The sequence below is a fragment of the Mus caroli genome, chromosome 1 (assembly GCF_900094665.2).
Source record: "Mus caroli chromosome 1, CAROLI_EIJ_v1.1, whole genome shotgun sequence".
In the NCBI taxonomy this organism is placed as follows: Eukaryota; Metazoa; Chordata; class Mammalia; order Rodentia; family Muridae; genus Mus; species Mus caroli.
Window position 1 is genome coordinate 29130756 of NC_034570.1, and position 11380 is coordinate 29142135.

Here is an 11380-nt window from a genome sequence, read left to right on the forward strand (position 1 = left end):
ATATATTTCAATAATAATAATAATTTGGGAGTTGTTGGAGATACAGTTCAGTAGTAGAACTCTTTGGTACTTTCCCCACAAAGTCAGTTCTAATTGTCCATTTCCCCATCCTGTATACATAGGCTGGCTCTGTGACTTGTTTCTAAAGCATAGAATTGTGGGAGTGGTGTTTGCTGTATACTTTCAAGAGTAAGTTTTACACACACACACACACACAATGACCCAGCCTTTTTTCCTCTCCTTTCTCTTCCTTTCTATGTCATGATATGATCCTTGGGATTGTGACATAGCTGGCAAGTAAAAGCCTGGTTCTCCAGAAGTTTCTTCGCTGGAGGCACCAGGAAGAAAGGCCCGGCAGAAAGCATAAGAGAATGCAGGGTCCCAGTTGTTCCAGTTCCAGCTGTTTGGCGCCCCTGCCTAGACATCAGGCACAAAGCAAGTGAGAGCTCAGATAACGACAAGTGTCTCAGATGCTCTTCTATGCTAAGTGAACCAAATGTAAGCCGTGCCTATCATCAAGCACTGTTCAAATCGTGGTCTGTAGACAAGAGCAAATGCTGTTTTTAATTTTAAAATAAAAAAGTTTTCTCTTAGGGTCTGTATAACATCTGCCCAGGATCTTCTAGCTTTCATAGTCTCTAGATCTGCCCTTATACGTTACTTGATCTTTTTCCCTTACTGCTTTTAATATTCTTTCTTCGTTTTGTATATTTGGTGTTTTGACTATTATGTGTTGGGAGGAATTTCTTTTCTGGTCCAACCTATTTGGAGTTCTGTAGGTTTCTTGGATGTTCATGGGCATCTCTTTCTTTAGATTAGGAAAGTTTTCTTTTATAATTTTGTTGAAGATATTTACTGGCCCTTTAAGTTGGGAATCTTCACTCTCTTCTATACCTATTATCCTTAGGTTCCGTCTTCTCATTGTGTCCCGGATTTCCTGACTAATCAGGAACTTGTCACAATTTCCTTTCATAGAGGACTTTATAAGAGATTTTTTTTTCTACTTCTATCTTGTTTAATGTTCTAAATAGATTTTAAATACTGGTTGAGTGCACATTTCTTTTAGCTTCAGAAGATGTTATGTATAGTTAAGAGGCATTTAACTCTTATAAATTATTTTGATGACTTAAAAAAATGTCAATATTGAGTTGTAAGTTTTAAAATAAATTCATTAATTTAATAAAAAAGTAGAATTTATATTTTAAAAGTTTTAATTAAAAATTTTAAAATTTCATCAATTTTTAAGGTGACTTCTTATGCAGACTTAGATAGCTGGGACAAATGTTTACCTAATCCTTACCAAATAGACAAGTCACAAACCATATAAGCATGTGTCTAATCTCTCTTTCCCTCTCCCTCTCTCCCCCTCCCTCTCTTCCTCCCCTCCCCCTCTCCCTCTCCCTCTCCCTCTCTACCTTTCTCCACCTCCTTCCCCCACTTCGGTTGTTTATACTTGATGCTATAAGTGTATGAAACAAAACCTTTTGAATGGTAGGACTGTGGGGATCTAGGTTATCCCTGTGGCATGTGGATTATACACAACTGTGATAAAATATGATACACTCATTGCGTCTATGCTATGGGAGAAATAAGTGTACAGCTGAACGGGTAAATAGAGAATGCTCATTAAGACTTCAATTGGTAGAATGTGATACATTCACATTGTCTATAATTACAGGAGAAATAAGTGTGTAGCTGAATAGGTAAAATAGAGAAGGGTGAATCACTTCTGAGAATGCTCATTAACACTTCTTAATTCTAATCAGCTATTTCCATGGTAATATATATATATATATATCCTATCTTACTTCTGAAATACACTTGTCCCTTTATGACTGCTGTCTGTTTTCATACCCGCTACATTCACAGCTTCGTAAATAAGACTTCAGGAGGAAAACCATAGCCTCAGGTGCTTCAACCCACCAGAACTTGCTATAAAGTAAGCCTATTTTCATCAATATTAGTTATATTTTTAGAAAAACTGGGGTATCTCTGGGTATTTATTTTTTAAGATTTATTTATTTGTTTTATGTATATGAGTACACCATTGCTCTCTTCAAACACACCAGAAGAGGGCATCAGATCCCATTACAGATGGTTTTGAGCCACCATGTGGTTGCTGGGATCTCTGGAAGAGCAGTCAGTGCTCTTAACCGCTGAGCCATTTCTCCAACCCCTGGTATTTATTTTTTTAATGTATTTTATTTATTTAAGTTTTTTGGAGATGGAATTTTGCATTGGCTGTCCTAGAACTCCCTTTGTAGACCAGGCTGACCTTGAACTCCACCTGCCTGTACCTCCTGAGCCCTGGGATTAAAGACATATACCAGCTAATTTGGTTATTTGTTTAGGACAGGGTCTCACTATGCAGCTCTGGCTGTCCTGGAACCACAGATAACCACCTGTCTCCTGAGTGCCAAAATTAAGGCCACCTCACCTGGCTTTCAGTTTATATTTTAATAGGTTTGATATTATGAGATGTCATGTTCATTTTCTTCCTTCCTTTTGCCTATCCCTCCCTCCCTCTTTCCCTCCCTCCATCTTTCCCCTGCTTGGAGACAGAGTAGCCTAGGCTGGCCTTCTGCCTCAGCTTTCAATGTGAATACTACCAGCATGACTTAGTGATGGGTATGTTTGGGTGCTCCCCTCCCCCCTCCCCTCAGCTAGTTCTTTCTTGTGGTCTACTTTTCAATTGCTAAATTACTTGTGAAGCTGGGCGTTCCCAGCCCCCCACACAGGTTGTTTGAATAAGTGAGTGGGTTGTACTTGTCTTTTACCTACCATGTTGTCTTTGCTGTGTTAGGTAGATGGAGAACTCAAAACACTGGTGGAAAATGAAGAGTGGCCTCTCTGGTGAGACCCAGGTTCGTAGTTTATCCTGGTTCATGGCTAGAATTGAGACTTCAGAACGGAAACTTACCTGTCTTTCAGGTGAGCATTTTAATACTAGTTTATTTTGTATTTCTGAATATGGGGTGGGGTATTTAAACTCAAATCTGGCTAATGGAGAAAAGCCAATCATGTTTTAAATGGGCATGTAAGGTCTTTAGGACTTTGAAATGGTATACCCTTGAAAGTGACTGAAGAGTTCAATATTACGAATAGCCAAGCTGGTCCGTTTATCACTTCAAGTAAAGGCACGTGGTGGGATTTCTTTTCTTGTGATAATTTGTGATACTTGGTATAGCCCTCTTGCCTACAAGTTACTAGTCTACCAAAAATATTCTACTATATAATCTCAAAGCAAAGAATTTTAGCAGTTATATATCATGTGTTCCAATTTACTAAGAATGCCATAACAATAAAAAAAATTATCTAAAAAATCTTGTGTGTGTGTATGTTTATTTTACTTATTCACATTACATTCCGCTCACCATCCCCATGCTGGTCACCCCCTTCCACAATCCTTCCTCCATCTGCCCCCCCTCCTTCTGAGTAAATGGAGCCCCCTAGGAATCCCCCACCCTGGCACTTCAAATCTTTTTGAGGCTAGGCCCTTCCACTCCCACTGAGGCCAGACAAAGCATCCCAGCTAGTAGAACATATCCCACAATAGGCAACAGCTTTTGGGATAGCCCCGGCTCCAGTTGTTCAGGACCCACATGAAAAACCAAGCTGCACTTCTGCTACATATGAGCTGGGAGGCCTAGGTCCAGCCTGTCGGTTGGTGGTTCAGTCTCTGAGAGCCCCAAGGGTCCAGGTTAGTTGACTCTGTGGTCTTTCTATGGCATTCCTATCCCCTTGGGGACTGCAATCCTTCCTCCTGTTCTTCTATAAGACTCCCCAAGCTCCCTCCACTATTTGGCTATGGGTGCCTTTATCTATCTGAGTCAGCTGCTGGGTGAAGCCAAGTTAGACTCCTGTCTGCAAACATAACAGTATCATTAACAGTGCCAGGGATTGGTGCTTGCCCATGGAATGGGTCTCAAATTGGGCTAGTCGCTTCACCAGTCTCTGCTCCATTCCCTGACCCTGTATTTCTTGTAGGCAGGATAAATTTGGAGTCAAAAGTTTTGTGGGTGGGTTGATGTTCCTATTGCTCCTTTAGGGTTCCTGCCTGGCTACAAGAGATGGACTCTTCAGGTGCCATATCTCCAATGCTGTGTGTCACTGTTAAGGACACCCCCATTGATTCTTAGCCACTTCCCTTATCCCAGGTCTCTGTCTCTTCCTGGAGATGCTCCCTACCTCCCCAGCCCTGTCAGTTGCAGATTTCCCTTCATTCTCATGGCCACCTGGCTGTTCCTCCTGTCCCTCCCCACACCTGATCCCGAACACACACACCCCACTCCCCTCTCCATTGCCTCTCCCACCCAGTTCACTCCCTCCATCTACTTCTTATGACTATTTTCTTGTGAGATTCAAGCTTCCTTGCTTGGGCTTCCTTTTTATTTAGCTTCTTTGAGTCTGTGGAATGTAGAATGGGTATCCTATATTTTATGGCTAATATCCATATCCATATTAACCTTTTGGGATTGGGTTATCTCACTCAAAATGATATCCTCAAGTTCCATCCATTTGCTTGCAAAATCCATGATGTTTTTTGTTATCTCATTCAAAATGATATTCTCAAGTTCCATCCATTTGCTTGCAAAATCCATGATGTTTTTTGTTTTTAATAGCTGAATAGTATTTCATTGTGTACATGTACCTCATTTCTTTATCCATTCTTCAGTTGAGGGACATCTGGATTGTTTCCAGCTTTTGGCTCTTACAAATAAAGCTGCTATGAACATAGTTGAGCAAGTGTCCTTGTGGAATGTTGGAGCATCATTTGGGTATATGCCCAGAAGTGGGATAGCTGGGTCTTGAGGTAGAACTATTTCCAGCTTTCTGAGAAACCAACACATTGACTTCCAGTGGTTGTACAAGTTTGCACTTTCACCAGCAATGGAGGAGTGTTCCCCTTGCTCCACATCCTCGCCAGCATGTGCTATCACTTGAGTTTTTTATCTTAAACATCTTACTAGTGTAAAATGGAATCTTGGAGTTGTTTTGATTTGCATTTGCCTGATGACTAAGGAGTTTGAACATTTTATTTAGTAATTCTCAATCATTTGAGATTCCTCTGTTAAGAATTCTCTATTTAGCTCTGTGCCCCATTTTTAATTGGGTTGTTGGTATTTAACTTCTTGAGTTCTTTATAATTTTTGAGTATTAGCGTGTCTAACTCAATGAAATTCCCATCAAAATTCCAACACAGTTTTTATAGACCCTAAAAGAGAAATTCTCAACTTCATATGGAAAAAAAAAAAAAAAAAAAAACAGGATAGCCAAATCAACCCTGAACAATAAAAGAACTTCAGGAGGAATCACCATCTCTGACCTCAAGCTGTACTACAGAGTAATATTAATAAAAACTGCATGCTATTGATACAGATTCAGACATGTTGATCAACAGAATTGAAGACCCAGAAATAAACCTGCACATCTACAAATACTTGATTTTTGATAAATAACCCCAAACCATACAATGAAAAAAGAAAGCACCTTTGGCAAATGGTGCTAGTCTAACTGAATGTCTACATGTAGAAGAATGAAAAATGAACCATATTTATCACCCTGCACAAAACTCCAGTCCAAGTGGATCAGGGACCTCAACATAAAACTGGATACACTAAATCCCACAGGAAAAAAAAAGTGGGGGCTGGGGAGATGGCTCAGTGGGTAAAAACACTGACTGCTCTTCTGAAGGTCCTGAGTTCAAATCCCAGCAACCACCTGGTGGCTCACAACCACCCGTAATGAGATCTGAAGCCCTCTTCTGGTGCATCTGAAGTCAGCTACAGTGTACTTACGTATAATAATAAATAAATCTTTGGGTCAGAGCAAGCAGGGACTGAGTGAGCAGTGTTGACCTGAGATAGCAAAAGCAAGTGGGGTTGACTGGAGTGAGCAGAGGTCTTAAAATTTCAATTCCCAACAACCACATGAAGGCTCACAACCATCTGTACAGCTACAGTGTACTCATATACATAAAATAAATAATCTTTTTTTAAAAAAAGTGGGAAATACCCTTGAACACATTAGTACAGAAGACAATTCCTTGAACAGAACACCAGTGGCTCAGGCTCTAAGACCAACAATTAATAAATGGAACCTCATGGAACTATAAGGCAAGACACTGTCAATAGGACAAAATGGCAGCCTACAGATTGGGAAAGGATCTTCAACTCTGGGTATTTATAAACATGTCTTTTTCATATATAGTCATTCATATATATGTATATGTGTGTGTGTGTGTGTGTGTGTGTATAATTTTTGCCAGCACAAAATAAAATGTGGTCCCTTGTTCACTAATGCCAGAAGATTCATGTTCTGTATGTGCATTGCAGATAACACAAAGTGGGATTATGAAAAGCAAATGTCTGATGTGCTTTGATGATGTAGTCTGATTGGTTGGTGGTAGCGTTTGATTTGTATATCCGTATCAGTGAAGGCAGGTGAACAATCCGGAAAAGTTGATCATAGTAAAAAGACATCACAAACACAGATGGTTAGATTGGATTTGGAAATATTAGACAACTCATGTAGTAACTTCTAAAGGTGATTTACGTATTGATCACTGTGTCCACCAGGTGAAGGAGAAAAGCAGACCAAAATATACATAAAATAAATAATCTTTTTTTAAAAAAGTGGGAAATACCCACTTTTTTTAAGAGGGTATGCGATGGTTTGCATATGGTTGGCCCAGGGAGTAGCACTATCAGAAGGTGTGGCCTTATTGGAGTAGGTGTGTCTACTGTGGGCATGGGCTTTAAGACCTGGAAGTCAGTATTCTGCTAGCAGCCTTCAGATGAAGATCTAGAACTCTCAGCTCCTCCTGCACCATGCCTGCCTGGATGCTGCCATGTTCCCACCATGATGATATTGGACTGCACCGCTGAACCGGTAAGCCAGCCCCAATTAAATGTTGTCCTTATAAGAGTTGCCTTGGTCACAGTGTCTGTTCATGGCAGTAAATCCCTAACTATGACAGGGTACAATTTATCTTTGGGATTCTGATACCTGGAATGTGTCCATTTCAATGTTTTGGGACCACTGAACTCCTTTCCCAGCCTAGCTATAAATAGCCTGAATTCAAGCTATAAAATGTCCTTGGGTTTGCTGAGCAACTCTGCCACCCTGCCACCACTGCAGCGAAGATTTCTCCTCCTTTCATGTCCTTATACTGTAAAATGTCATGTGACATCAGATGCACTGGGCAGGTAGGGTCAACTTAACTAATTTAGAAACCACCTTGTGTCAGGCTCCTACTTAGGCCTCACAAAAGCCTTATAAGGTTGAAATCTCCATTATCCTCACTTAACAAAGAACTAAAAAATAATAATGCCCACACTGACATCATATTTGTCAACTCTAGTTACCAGTATAGAAAATTCAAACAAGCAGCTACCTTCTGAGCCTTATTATCAAGCAGGTTCTTTGTTAAACACTTGATGCACATTTAGAAAAGTTACCTAAAACTCAGAAATAAGAAAAAAATGATAACTGCATGTCTTGATGGAACAGCATCTAGCATCTCTACTCAAGGGTCATCCAATTCTTTACAAATATATCAAAGTTTGGTTTTCAGTTCTTATTGATCTAGGGTCAGATCCTATGAAGTATGGTGCTAATATGTAGCAGACAAATATATTTCAAGTAATATTTGTATGGTAGAGTACAAATAATTTCTGATGAAAAGATTATCACTAACATTAAGCTTCATTGCTTTAGCAGATGTTGCCCATCTTTATAAATGCTTCAGATTTTTACCCAGGTGTTTTCTTGCATTTGCCTTGCGTATCAGTGTCTCTCACCTTCCTTTGACCGAGCATCATCCTAATTAACAAGTTAAACAGCAACTGCTCACCATACACTTAGATGAGAATTGAAATTCTGTTTTTGATAACTCCATAGTGACTCTTATGCTCAGAAATTAAGTAAAATCCCAAAGAGTATGGTTCTAGTCCTTCATATCAGGGACAAATTTCTGGGAAAATCTAGATTTAAATTTAAAAATTTCTCATTTATTTAAAACTAAGGGTCTGGAGTATAGTTCGATGAGACAATATTGGCCCAAAATGTGCAAGGCACTGGGTTTAATCTCTATTACCATAAAAAGATAAAATAAAAAGTTAAAATAAGAATGTTTGCTTTAATCCCAGCACTCAGGAAGTAGAGACAGTTGGATCTCTGTGAGTTCAAGGCCAGCGGGGTCTACATGGTGAGTACCAGTACAGCCAGAGTTCTATAGTGAGACTCTGACTTAAAAAAAAAAATACATTGAAGATAATAGAGGTTTATAATAAAAATACAATGATCCAAGCTGGACAGTGGTGGCACATGCCTTTACTCCCAGCACTTGGGAGGCAGAGTCCGAGGCCAGTGTGGTCTACAGACTGAGTTCCAGGACAGCCAGGGCTACACAGAGAAACCCTGTCTCAAAAAAAACAAAAACCAAACAAACAAACAATGATCTTGGTCCATGAGAGAAATAAGATACAGAGATCCCCCAAAGGAAGCAATTGCAATTTGGTGTCAAGACTGGATTATTATTGGCAGGCAGAATTGGGTAATTACCAGGGGGGAGGGGAGGGAAGGAATACCCAGGAAGGGTGCTAAGGGTTATTTCTACAAGAAGCCATGAGAGGGGTGCAGCAGGGTATTTTTTGTTAACAGGAAGATAAATCAGTGGAGATTACACAATCTAAAGAACAGAAAAATGAAGAGTCTTAGATAAATGTAGAATAGTTTTTTTTTTTTTTTGGTTTTTGGTTTTTTGTTTGTTTGTTTTATGAGACAGGGTTTCTCTGTGTAGTCCTGGCTGTCCTGGAACTCACTGTGCAGACCAATCACTCTGTAGACTCACGCCTGGCTTCAGAATAGTTTTAGATCAACTACAATAGATGGAATTGGAGAAGAAAATGGAGAGAAATAAACTGAAAATGCCCCAAACTTTAGTTAAAATTAAAAATGATTAGCCTACATTTCAAGAAATATAGTGCATTCTCTTGACTAATGTTCAACATAGTGCTTGAAGTCTTAGATGAAGCAATAAGAGAAGGAAAGGAGCTAAAGGGGATACAAATAGGTAAGGAACCAGTCAGAATATTCTTATTTGCGAATTATAGTATTCTCTCCAAAGAAGACCCAAAAGACTATACCAGAAAACTCCTAAAACTGATAAACAAAATAGCAGGTTTCAAAATTAATAGACAAAAATTAGTAGACTGAGCCGGGCAGTGGTGGCGCACGTCTCTAATCCCAGCACTCGGGAGGCAGAGGCAGGCATATTTCTGAGTTCAAGGCCAGCCTGGCCTACAAAGTGAGTTCCAGAACAGCCAGGGCTATACAGAGAAACCCTGTCTCGAAATAATAATAATAATAATTAGTAGACTGCCTATTTATTAACATCAGACATACCCAGAGAGAAATAAGAGCAACAACCTCGTTCTCAACAACCTCAAAACCAAAACAAATCCTTTTATAATAAATCTAACCAGGGAAGAGAGACGTATACAACAAAAACTTCAAGATACTGAAAGAAATTGAAGATGATACCAGAAGATGGAAAGACCTCCAATGTTCACAGACTGATAGGATTAATATTGTGAAAATGACCATCCTACCAGAAGCAATTTACAGATCTAATGGAAGGAATCTCAATCAAAACTCTAACACCATTTTTCACAGAAATTGAAAAAATTAATTTCAAAATTCCCATGGGAGGCACTAGTAAGGACCGATCCTCCCTGTTCCCACCCTACATCCCCGTCCTGTACCGCATCAAGCCTCACTGCCTGTGGTGGTTTGAATATGCTTAGCACATGGGAAGGGCTATTATTAGGAGGTGTGGCCTTGTTGGAAGAAGTGTATCACTGTGGGGTGGTCTTTGAGGTCCTATGCACAAGCTTCACCCAGTACAGAAGGACCCTCCTCCTGGATTCTTGAGGAAGAGAATTCCTGGCTTCCTGGCATCTTCAGATCAAGATGTAGAACTACAGGTTCTGCTCTTACCATGTCTACCTGTATGCTGTCAGGCTTCCCAGACTAAGCTTCTGACACCGTAAGCCGGCCCCAATTAAATGTTTTCCTTTGTAAGAGTTGACTTAGTCATGGTGTCTTTTCACAGCAATAAAACTTAAACTAAGACACTGTCCAACCAGAGCTTACACTTCACAAAGATCTTTCCAGTTATAGCCTCCGCTCTCCATACTTCAACCAGGGTGTATATCTTGCACTCCAGCCCAATACACTGTGTCCACCTGACTTCATTCCTCCTAAGTCATAAGTAACCTTTGACCTAACCTGGCCTGCACATCCTGTGCAATATCCCAACTTGCTGTGTCCATGTCAGAGACCATTCTAACAAACTCATCTCAAAAATACAAATGATATGAAAGATCGTGCCAGCCTCCTCCCCACACATACACACAAATCTATAGTGACTTATAGAAATGTTCTCCAATGAGGATTACCTAGAGGAACTGCAAGGCTTAGAATCTAAAGGAACAATCCTAAATTTCATCAAGGAATACAAGGAGTTTGAAGAAGACAACAAAGGAACAAATCAGCAACATTAAAGAGAATAATCACCTAAGTGGTATCCAAGACAAACGTAAGATGAAAATTATGAAGACATCCCAGGACTTGAAAACAGAATTCAATAAAGAGATAGAAACACTAAAGAGGACACACATTGACATGACAATGGAACTGAAAGCCCCAGTAACCCAACTTGAAAAATCAGGAAAGCCTTACAAATAGAATGAATCAAGGCAGAAGACAGAATATCAGATCTCAAAGATATTGTACATGCTCTAGACCAACTAAGCAATGAATATGAAATTAACACACATAACACACACACATGGGGGTATATGTAGGAAATGTGGGCTATAATTAAAAGACTAAACCTTCAAATTATAGTAACAGATGAGGGAGAAGAATCACAGGCTAATGGCATAGATCAGATCTTCAACAAGATCATAGAAGAAAACTTCCCCCAAACTAAGCAAAGATGCATTCATACAGATACAAGAAGCACACATAACATAAAATAGTCAAGATCATGAAAAAGAACATCACCACAGCATATCATAGTAAATACACAAAGTAAGTAGAACAAGGGCGGTGCATTGAAAGCTGCAAGAGAAGAACACAAGTCACGCATAAAGGGAAAACCATCAGAGTAAGATCTGATTTTAATGGAACAACACTATGAACTAACCAGTACCCCAGAGCTCTTGACTCTAGCTGCATATGTATCAGAAGATGGCCTAGTCAGCCATCACTGGAAAGAGAGGCCCATTGGACTCGCAAACTTTATATGCCCCAGTACAGGGGAACGCCAGGGCCAAAAAGTGGGAGTGGGTGGGTAGGGGAGTGGGGGGGA

General features: G+C 39.9%; 1 pseudogene; it reads left to right on the forward strand.

The window, feature by feature from the left end:
- Window positions 1–9003: 9003 nt before the first annotated feature.
- LOC110287832 overlaps window positions 9004–11380 on the forward strand; it is a 6662-nt pseudogene continuing 4285 nt past the window's right edge.